The sequence below is a fragment of the Dufourea novaeangliae genome, unplaced genomic scaffold, assembly GCF_001272555.1.
Source record: "Dufourea novaeangliae isolate 0120121106 unplaced genomic scaffold, ASM127255v1 scaffold124, whole genome shotgun sequence".
NCBI lineage: Eukaryota > Metazoa > Arthropoda > Insecta > Hymenoptera > Halictidae > Dufourea > Dufourea novaeangliae.
Genome location: NW_015374010.1, coordinates 314,494 through 326,478, shown reverse-complemented (window position 1 = coordinate 326,478; position 11,985 = coordinate 314,494). Strand labels below are relative to the sequence as shown.

General features: G+C 42.6%; 1 long non-coding RNA gene across 1 annotated transcript in view; it reads left to right on the top strand.

Moving 5' to 3' along the window:
* Positions 1-1,828: 1,828 nt before the first annotated feature.
* LOC107188478 overlaps positions 1,829-11,985 on the top strand; it is an 85,653-nt gene continuing 75,496 nt past the window's right edge. Inside the window, exon 1 of the long non-coding RNA XR_001516220.1 lies at positions 1,829-1,995. This is a non-coding gene — a long non-coding RNA (uncharacterized LOC107188478). The remainder of the gene's footprint in view (positions 1,996-11,985) is intronic.

Sequence of the window (11,985 nt, the reverse complement as noted above, 5' to 3'; positions counted from 1 at the left end):
CCCGTAGTAATTTCTGTTTTCCCGTTTCGTTTCTTTTTCTTTCCCCTCGAAGAAGAAGAAAATTACACGGGTCGGTGCTGAGAAAGGGAGAAAGGGGGAACACGATGAATTAAATCAGATTTTCAATCCACACGCGCGTGTATCCTGACCTCGTCTCGCGGTCGCGAACGAGAAAGACCGTGAACAGAAACGCGGTGCTCAACGAGGTCGCGACCAGCCTGAATTGCCAGCAAACCGCCCGGTTCTACCGACGGCGAAGATATAATATAACACGCTCATTAAGAAAACACATATCATTTAAGGCGAAATACATTGCAAAATTACGCGAAACCGCCTGATTATCGGACGGTGCACTGGTGTTTTCAATACCTCGGGAACGAGCGAGGGAAAGGGAAGTATACAGTCGATAGAATTCAGCGCCCCCGGAAGGAGAAGGAACACGTTTACCCGCTCGTGTTTTTGTTAACGACTCCGTTGAACCGCCGGGGTCGTCGGTTTTAATTGAACGCGAAAGATTCGTTAGCAGATAGTTCTGTAATATAGTTTGCGTAATGATTGTTGTGCAAGAGAAACGCGTGTGTTTTATCGGTAACGAGTGATCAGAAAGACGTGCACGACTCACGGACGTATTATTAATATAATTATAAGGTTTATTGCTTATTCCGTGAGTATATTAGATGTACAAATTGATTCGTGATTCTCTTTTCATAGATTTCTTGTTTATTTAAATTGAAAGATAATGACGATTATGAGGTAATAATTGAGTTAATAATAGGGCATACACCTCATATAATTCGCGAATTTCAGTGAATCTTCTTTGAAATTTCTTTGGTGTTTTTTTGGAAGTTTCCTTTTTTGGAATTGTTTAGTTGACATGTCTCTTTTGTAATGCATTGTGTTCTGAAAGTATTTCGTTACGCGTTTTATGGAAATAAGGTAATTAAGGAACGAGCACATCGGCTTGTTTTAAATAAATATCAATCATACTTGGACTGTATAGATATGGAAATGTGTAAATGGGATGCGATCGGTTATACGAAAGTAAAGATAAAAAAAGAATTATGTATTCCACTTGCACCATTGTACAAGGTTGTTTAAAGAATAGTGACGGAAGTTTTGTGCGTTTTTTTATGTTTTAACATTCATATTTCAAGGAATTATAAATATCAGGTTGAACTGTTATACGTGGTCTGATTTAGAACTTTTAATTATTGTATAGTCTCTTAATTATTGTACACTAACACATTTTCATTCGCGATAATACCATCCGTAAATGTTACATATTATTTAATTATAAACAATACTGTACATGAACGGTAGCATAAATTAATAAAACGTTGATATTTTTTTGAATAACCTGAAGTTCACATAAGACCACAGTACAGATATATCTAGGTAAAACCAGCTAATAAATATTAACACAGGCTTTATTCTATTTTCTGACAAACGAAACCATTGAACTTTCCATTCAATGCGTCTGTTTTTAAGAATTACACTGTGATATAAATACCTATTAAATAACCAGCGGATTCTATCCATGTATACTTTACAGAGCTCCATGAAACACAACAAAAGACAACAGTTTCATCTGACATAACGAGTTTTCGATTATTTTTATTCATACTCGAACAAGGTACCCAAGTGAAGAAAGAAGTTTCAACTTTTATTGTTGCCTTGGTGAATCACTTCGTGAAACTCAATTTTCCATAAAAATCCGCAGGCTATTTACACAAACATCCACGACCTAAATTTCGTATAAACACGCACGATCATCGACCACAGTCCCCTTAATTACAATTTCTTCTGTCTACAGATCCATCCAGCCGAAAAAGAAGCATCATTGTCAGGAGGGTCTTGAGCGAGTTGGGCACCGCTTCAAGGAGTATGTGTCCGGGGGTGGTTATTTTAATTACTGTCCGGCGGCTTTAAATTAAAGAGCCGGGTTATTCCGGCGCGGACCAACCCCTTCTACTCTTCCTTCTGCTTCGGTAACTGGTAAGCACATAGCCTCCCTGTGCGAGCAGCAGCCCGTGCTCTCTCATCTATCCTTCTCCCTCGTAGACGTCCACCTCGAAGCCCCCTGCTTCCCTGTTCTTCTCTTCGCTAGGTAACTCCCCGCGCGTGGACTTCCCGGCATTACAGGGACGGCGGGGGTGGGGGGCGCCATTCTTTACACCCGGGCCCAGAGTGGCGAGGTTATGTTTGACGCTAACCGGGTAACCGCGCTAAATTGTCTAAACTGCGCCAGATTAAGCGGGGCTGCCACCCATTCAAACACTGGCCGCCCCCTCGGTGTGTCCAGAAATTAACCAACCCTCGGCCCTTGGCCGTCCCCCCACCCCTGTCCAGAGGGAGAAGTGACGAAGAATTCCAGGAATTGTTTCATTTAGCCTTGCGAGTTGTTGACCGGCCAGAGCAGAGTCATGCATACGAGCCCTGTTTTCAAGGAAACAACCGTGTACACTCTTCTAGTGTGTTTTACGCGGCGTCGTTCATCGCGACGATTGGAAACTTTCGAACGTTTGAACTCGGTCCATCTATATTCCGGCTGCGGAAGTTTATGCAAACTCACAATTTCAGATACCAATATCTAAAAAATTAAAATGGGACCTAAATTAATTAATTCTCTACTTAATCTGGGGTTTCGACTATCTCCAAACACAGATAAGCGAAACCCAACGTCGAAGCACATATTTCTGTGCGTTCTTTCCTCAAAGATTCTAATCTCTGTATTCTTTGTAAATATGTTGTCTTCATAACTCTATCCTTAAAAACAACCCAAATGCCCTAATTCATGCTAAACAATCGAAACCGTTTGAGGACCTCAATAAAAGCAAAAATCAAGTGACACCAATTCGAAGTTCGCTCGTCACGGTATCAGCATTCACGCGATCCAAGTCGCGTTCACATTACTCTTGCACGATTTCCCCGTGAAACGTTCGAGCCAATGGTGAATCCCATGTCTGACCTGATCTTAATAGACCGCCTAGATATACAACGAGGCGCGAGATGACACTTTCCTACGACCGCGCGGTACGCAAATCACCCCTGGCCGCGTTTCCTCTGCCGTTCCATGACCGCCATCTCCCCCCTCTTGCCGTCCGTGCACGAAGTCAGACGCGACCACGGCGATATTCTAATGTATTGTAATAAGGCACGAGGGGAAAGCTCCTCGCGCGAGAAGCCATTGGCCCATTTTCGCTTAAGACCGTCACCGATTGGCCGTCCGCAAGAGAAACACTGCATTATGTATGTTCCCTCTCCGGTTATCTCTCCGGGCCCAGAACGCTTCAACACGCAGATTACCAGCACCTTCTGTCCCCCTTCGTTTCGTTTCTTTATTCGTTCTCTGTCCTTCGACTTTCGATCTCTTTCTCTCTTTTCGTCCATTGTATTCGTTGCACTCTACGTACGCAGAGGCGATCTCCACCTCGGACCGTTCTCTCGTTAGTATTTTCAACACGAAGAAAAATGGTCCGACGAAGACTTCTCGAATAGGAGTGTACCTCTGTGTGTCGTCCTCCCACTAATTTCGAACCCCTTTACCCACCGCCGCGACCGGAAACGCGCGCCCGTCTCTCTACGCTTCGTTTTTCCGTGCGGAATCGAATCGAGCCACCAGAGATTCGCCCCGATACGGGTGGTAAACACGTTCGGGGATTAGTATCGCCGATTCCATTGTCCGATTGCGTTCCTTGGACGGGGATGAACCGGGATTTACGATTCCGGGCGCCGTGCCGGGACGGGATAAGTGTTCTTTATTCTATCAAAGAAGCTCCCGGGGAAGACACACTCTCCACGGGGTTGTTTTCTCTTTGTCGGGATTCCTGGCGAGAAGTCCGTGCTGGGCGTTGTTGTTTCTACGTACCGAGTGCCATTTGAAGGATAGAAATATTAAGTCGTTAGTACGAAATGTCAGGGGTATTTGATTAGATCTATCAAAGTTCATAATTAGTGATTACACTGGGGAACACAAACATTTCTTTTTATGCTGTCAGGAATTAAGATCGGTTTGATTGTACTCGAGGATCCTGATTTCAAATTATATCTTTGTTTGAGCTAAATTGGCTGCGATTTTCAAAATAATCGAAACTAGTGAAATTTATACTTTTACTTTTCGGTTACGTATCCTCTTGTAAAGTTTGTTTACATTTAGAAACAATAATGTAGGTATGTAAAGTTTGGAATTTAAATTAGACTCAAGGCTATTATCAAACATCAGTCGAATTTCTGACGAAGGTTATTGTTTAGGATGTAAACGGTAATTCAGTAGAAAGGATTAATATCACATTTGAACGAATTACTTGTACCTGAAATTACTTATACCAAAAACTAAACCTACCTGTATTAGTCTTCGTGTATCACAGCTGGAAAATATTCCATCGATACGTTCATAATATTGATCTCTTGAAATTTCCTTGTGCCCCGATAAAACGTACAGTGTACACATCGTCTCAGCATAGAAATAGTATCTTCATTTTCTGGAAATGGTAAAACTCGTATGTTTTCAATTTCAATCTATCCTTTGCTCGTCAGATCAGAACCGTAACGTCCAAGTGGGTAGAAGACTGCGCGCATTCCAATGCCAACTTTTGTCCCAACGCGATTAAACTTCCACATTGTTCAAGACCTCGGTGCTCGAGTACAAACTCGACCTTACATTCTCCATTACCACACCGTGAATACTCCTTGCAAATTCGTATTATTAGAGGAACATTTATTTCATTACCGATGGTTTCATTAATCCTTTTTTGCCTCTAACAATTAATCCATGAAGCGATGCGTAGACACTAATGTCACTTCATCCATAACTGAGTAAGTACAGAGTTTTAAATGATGACAAAATCTAATTTTAATATGAACTCTACTAGGTCACTGTTCATCGAGACTTGTGAGTAAAGATAACTAAAATATTTGAATGCCAAACCTAGCTATTGGCTTGCAATTTTCTCTGTCCCTGTTCCACCCAAATGGTTATTACTTCTCTTCATTTATATTTACTGCCTCGATTCGTTGAACGGGGTATAGATAGTATCAAGAAATGTATCATTCTAATAAAAATTGCTGCACGTACTATGAAAGTATCGAAACATTCGAAAAAAATCAGCAAAGTGAATCAACTCCAATAGTGGGTTCCCCATAAACTGTAAAAAAAACTGACATTTCATACATCACAACCTAATATTTTCGTTCTCTATGAAAAATCATATCTCCAAGTCAATGATTTAAAACAGCGTTATATATGGTTCTTTCGATGCCTAAAATCCGCGATCCACCCATTACCATCATTATCCAAGACACACAGAACCACGACGAATCCATCCAAGTCCCCATAACAAGAAACAGAGTCTCTCTCCAGACATCAAGCTTCTTTTGTCCATCTTCGACGCCAGGCCACGTCTCGCTGGCTTTTCTCGACGAAGAGTTGCTTCAACGTGGCCGAAGTCTGTTCGAGAGAGTGATTCGACGGGGGTGGGAAAGAGGTGGCCGGCTCGCTGGCGGCCACCCCGTTAGAAAGGGATGGACACTCGATGTTTAATACATAGGATAGCGGGACGATATTGCAACACATAGAGGGTTTGCTCGCAGCAGCTCCCTCTCTCTCTCTGTCCAACGGTGTGTCTCGGTGACAGGGTGCGAAGTCGCAGCGGCCTCCTGGCGGGACGCGGCACTCAACCAGGGAAGTGTTGTCGGGCTTTTCAGGAGCTTTCAAGTGCTTTCGCAGTTGCCTCGAGTGCCGTAAGAGGCTTTCAGAAACGGAGGCAGAAACGGGCTTTTTAATAGGGCCGAGAAGGGCTTCCCTCCCTCCATCCCCCGGTGCCTTCCGTTTCTCTCTCTCTCTCTCTCTCACTTTCTCTCACACTCTCTCTCTTATTTTTTCCGTTCTATCTTGTCCTTCAGCTTCTCCGCTCGTTCTTTCGCCCAGCCACCCCACCCAAGAGCACCGGGGCCAAACGATTTTGAGGTTATCGATACGAAAGAGAGCGTCTTCTTTCACCACCTCGGTAACACCGATGATTGGCAGGCGTCTCGGAACTGTTACAACAGGGCACTGTTTCTGGATACGTTGGCCAACGGTTTGGTTTGACGAAAAATGGCGAACGGGATGGTTTGTTCGTTGAGGTGTTTGAACCGTGGGTTCTAGACTTTTAATTCGAAGCAACGAGTTCGACCCTGATCCCTCCACCTGTTTCTTAATTTAATTTGTCCCTAGGTGTTAAATTGACTCAATGATAGGGAAATAAATAGTTAAATTTGCTAATTCTTTAACCCTTTACGTCCAGTGTACGTCATCTAGAAAATCATACGTGTAGTTAACTAATCGGAAGAAATCATTTTTTTTCTCCAGAAGAGGTGTTTACTTACAGGTGACAGAATAACATCATTTTTTAAGAGAAAAATGTGTCAAATTGGCACAAGGGAGAAATGAGGGCTAATTATACGTGACGGTCTACGTTACTGAGAGTTTCGATTGCATAGGGTTATGATTTTTTAGGAATATCATATGAATGAAGATGATTAGGAAACTTTGTAGGTGATTGAGTATATTATTCAGCGATTCAAAGAGTCCATTTATGAACGTGTTGGAAGTATCAGAGGTATTGTGTATTTACAAGTATTCCTTTTTGTATAAAATAGGAGTGGTTTACCAAGACTTAAGTGGATACATCATATCCGATCTGGTCGCTTCTCGAATTTCAGTCTACCGAATTCACCAGCCGGTAGTTCACGTGATATTCCTAATTTATTAAACGTTACGCGACAACATTGAAACACTCGGCTGTACATTACGCGACAAAATAGTTCGGCGAATTAACGGACCGTTCAGAATTCTAAAACAGAGTGGAAGATTTACGAGGTGACATTTTCTGGCTTGAATTCAAACGCGAAATGAGCGTTTTGATGAGCTCTTGTAATAGAACACAGAAATACCTATAACCCAACGACACAACCGAACTGGATCACCGTGCATAGATAGTTTATAATATTAAATAGAAAAATCCCTACAAGTCCACTCGGGAATATTTATATTTCGATCAATGTCAAAGGTCATTGGAAACACCTTTGGAACTTTATTTTCCACGCGGTGAATGAACGTGTAACGGAGGAATTTTATTGTCCCTCTTCGAGATAATAAATGCACGGTTAAATAGGCGTATAAAGCTCTTAAAGCGTCGCCCGAAGCAACCCATCCACCGGCAAAAAGTCATTCCACCGGATGATCCTCGAGCACCTTTCGAACAGTCCATCAATCGAAAGCTTCAATCGGCCCTCGAACCCATCGGTGACATTTCCATAATGGCCCTCCAGAAATAGTACCAACCAATCGCTTGAAATCAGAAATCAAGCGGCGGTGCGCAATCACTTTTACGACTCGCGATACGCATTTTATTGCCGCATGAGGAGCTCATAAACCGTACGGCGGACTCCTTGAAAGCTCGATCTATCGGTACACATACAGCTCTCGAAAATTACGATCTCGAAGCTCTGTTATCCGTGCGTTTCCACGTTCCCCCAGATTCGGGGGAATAAAAGAAAATCGACTAATTTTCTTTCTGGATCGACGGGGGGACAGGAATACCGACGTGGAGCAACGAAACTCTTTACACGAAATTCGTATGCGAGAACTGGGAATATTTCTTAATTACGTTACAACGGAACGGCCGAGCCGAGCGTTATATTTAAAAGTCCGACCATTCTCTCTGCCTCTCTCTCTCTATACGTCTGTTTCATCCACGAGCACGGTAGCCTAAAATTTCCATGAGAGAGAAACTTCGGGGCGAGAAAATGTTCGCTTTCTTCGGCCCCGTGAGTACTCTCGCGTCGCGATATAAACGCCCAACGCCACGGAAATGTAACGCATTGTTTGACGGGAACTGGAAAAAATACAGAAGCCTTGCCTTTCTTTCTTCTTCAATTAATTACAATCCTGGTACGCTAAGGAGGGGGTGCACCCCCACGGTGCATTGCGAGAAATTATAATTAATCGCAATTTTCATTAACGCGCCGGCGCGACTGGAATCCAACGGCGGGAACAAGAGCGAGTGTATCAAGAAAACGGTTCTGCGCCGACGAAACATTCGACGGAAGAAAGGCATTCCATCGCGGAGGCGCGCGGAGTTAGTTCGCGAAACGCGTGATTAAAAATGCCCGGGTTGTAACGGGCGAACGAGAGATTTCCCTTTTTTTTTTTCTTTGTTTCGTTTTTTTCATACCCCATCCTCTACTCTTTCGTCAAGCGTATTCGAAGAGCTCGACGTCGGCCACTTCGTCATGTTTGCCACGTTCCGTGGGTTTATGTAACTGCTGCGTCACGGGAGGGAGAATTTAATGTTATCGTTCCAATATTCTTGTATGAAATTTCGTGGAAGGTAAAACGCCTGTAAAAAGCCTCTGCGTCGTATCTTTTTTTATTTATTCTGATTACTCGATCTAGAGTTTAGACCGCGTAGGAAAAGGAAAACAAACAGGGGTGGGGGCTCTACAAGTCGGAGGAAAGGTAAAGTTCTTTTTTTCTCTTTTTTTTTAAGGAATTAGCTTAATATCGGCCGGGCACCGTCGTTCCCCGCCGAACTTTCTCGCAATCGTATTTCGTACGAGTGGAAAATGTCTGCGCACCGAGCATGGAAAATGCTAGGTAGTTTTAATATTCTATCGCGCGAAAAAATACTGGAGACCCTGTAATGAAATTGCGTAAAACAGTGTAAAAGTTTTATGGAACGATATTCCCCCGCGGTGGAGGGGAGCGGAGAATTTTATAAACTTTTGCTTGAACGGGCCGAGACTCTCGTTTGGGAAACGAATACGGCTCTGAACGGTATGGACGAGTTACGCGATTCGGGCCGAGTCGTATTCCTCCGTTTGATCGGAGATAGAAAAATTGTATATAAAGTGACGAAACTCATTTCGTTTTCGGGGGATAGCTTCGGTTTTTCGAAAGAACTGTGGCTACAATTTGAGCCCTCGTCTCGACGTACAATGTAGGACAGCGCAACTTTCGTTCTGAAACTGAATTTATGCACCGGGAATGTTTTGCGCGCGGATGAACTGGATACCAGGATGTGCCGGACTTAAAACTTTTTTAACGAAGGGCATGGTTGTCTTTTATCGTTGCAAAAGAAGCTACGGACGCATTTTAGTGAAATTGGTAGATTAACGTTTAAGCTTAGGAATTACTTGGATCGAGGACCGAAATGTTTGAAGTAGGTTAAGTTGGATTGCAAAGAAGAGAATTGGACTAATCTGGAGTCGATAAACACTAATTAGACGAACGCAAGGTTAGGAGACCCAAACTCAAGAAATCTGAATCTAGACATCTTAGACCTAGTCTAAAGGACGTCTGGACACCAAGAATCCAAACCTGAAATCCCCCGGATCTATGAATCTTAATTCGTGGCCCACCGAAAATCAAAATGATCAAGGGACCCAAGATTAAGGCCCTCTGGGCCCAAAGACTCAATCTCTAGACCCCCAAACTGAAAATCCAAATTCGAAGCACTTGGACCCAAGAACTCAATCTCTAGACCCCCAAACTAAAAACCCAAATTCGAAGTACTTGGACTCCAGGACTGAAGCCCAAGGTTTCACGGGCCTCAGAACCCAAATCCAAGCTTAAGGCCCTCTAGATCTCAGTATCAAGACCTGGATTGGAGTCAGAGAACTTTCAGGGTTGGTTCTTGCGTCGGGAAAATTTTACTCGACATAATAATCATGATGACACACCTATTCCACTACTATACAATTTCTATCAACGTACACGTTGCAAAGCTACCAGAACTAACTTCTGATTTCCACCGTAAAACCCGATTCGGGACGTCACGAACGGACAAGGATTCCGAGGAACAACTATCTCTTGAAGCGATATCTCGCTGCAATGATCCCCGACCATCGTCCTCGCAGCCAACTGTACGATGTACCCTAAAAACCGTTAGGGGATGAAGGAGGGCCGCAGTCCAGCCGACGAAGTTAGGCAAAATCGAAAATCCGGATGGCGAAAAGTCCGGCGGACTTTCACGGCTCCGGCCGACAAAGGGAGCGACCTTGCCGATTTTCGCATTTCGCGCACGTTTTCGTCCCGGTACTGGCCCGGCCTGGCGTGCCGCCGGAAATTCTCTTTTAATTTTCCGCGTAAATTCGAATAAAGTTGCTTGGCCAAGCAGAGTATTAGGGGCTGCCTGGGATTCGGCGTGCACGTCCGTCCGGTAACATTTTAAACTCGCATTTCACTGGCTTGAGCCCTAACTTTATCCCAGCGAGAGAGAGCCGACGTCGCGTCGGTGGTTGGGGAGGGTTTGAAGCCTCGCGATGGGACAACGTGTACCATCAAAACGAGATTCCGATGCTGGCTGGACACGGCCAGATTTGAACAGAAAGGAAAGTTTTCCCTACGAACAGCCGCTTCATCGTCACGGCTGGATCCTCCATTCTCCGGGGACTGAATACTCTTCTTCTTTTTCTTTTTCTTTTTTCTTTCAGTCTTTTTTGTTGTAGCATCATACTGTGTTTTCGAAGGTTTGTGAACCCCTATGGGTGTATTTCTGGTCGATTAGAGAGAATGCATGATTCCGGGCGGTTTAGAATATTCTATGCTATCAGCGAGTTTAACCCACTGGTGACCGTATTATAGTAGCAGTATACCCTACGTGATTCATCTGCCATTTTTGGCACTACTATTTGGAATATTCACTTGTTTTTCATCAGTTGTAGACATTGTTTCGGAGAAATAATAATTTGACTTCATTGGGTTAATATTTCTAGTTACTAGATTTACAGATAATCTATTTATACATTGTTGGTCATAATTATTAGGACATTTAGTCTGTATAGAGAAATTGTGATGTTCCATAAAAATGATACAGTTAGGGCTACTTTTATTACTTTATATTTAAAGTAACATATTGAGAGATACTGACACGTATGTGTAGATACGTTTAGCTTTTCTTTCGTACAAGCATCATTCCGAAACTGTAATTAAATTTTCACAAGACAATTAACGAACGATAAAGGATTATCTACCATTTGATTGTCGTTGGCGTTGATATTGAACAGTCGAGTACAAACAATTGTAAAATATAGGAACTCTTAGGCCTCAGATTTAGGGTCTGTTGAAATATACATTTCAATAATTTATCATTTTTCTGGTCTTGCTTTCTTTAATGTTATGTGTTTGTAGAATAGTGTTCAGGGTTGAAGTTTGGTTTCGAAACGTTCTGCAACACTTAGAACTGTCTTTTCTTATTACATATATATATATACGTATATATATTCAAGGGTTAATTTATTTCCCTCGCGTGGGAAAGGATGGTGTGGATTTGCTAAGATTTATGCGGAACTCTGAGGAATGTCGTATTGGGAATGAATCCAACATAATCAGACAGAGGAAACGGAAGTGCCTTCCGTTAGCAGCTTGTTACCGTTTTTCCCGTAATTTTCTATGTAATTACATGATATTCGCGATGAAGTCGAAACTTTTCCCGACAGGTACGGTAACTTATTACAACTTGAATAGGTACCTGTCTGGCCAGGTAGGTATCGAAGACATTAATGCGGTTAGAAAATTATGCTTTTTGTTAGAAATTCCGACCGCGAAAGACGTGTATTACAGTTAAAGTTAACCAAAAGGGAGCGACATCCAGGCACAGAGACAACCTCTCATAAATATGCGATCAGAATTGTCAATTAATAGTATTCTGCAAAATTGGTACAACAAATGCAAGTGATCTCCATAGCTATATATTGAACTTAACTTTATAAGATAATATTTTATTATTTCTTCCAGTGTAAGCTTTTAATGCTTCTTTCACCCATTCCTGGCTATTTACCTGTTAAAAATCGCAAATCTTGTTCGAATCTCCCTATAATCACGTCTCTGAGCAAGAGCTCTAGGACTATAGAAAAAAAATATTTCCAGAAACTGTAGTCATTCAACTTTTATAATATAAATTTTATAATTCTATTAATATACAGAGTGAGTCAATAAGAACT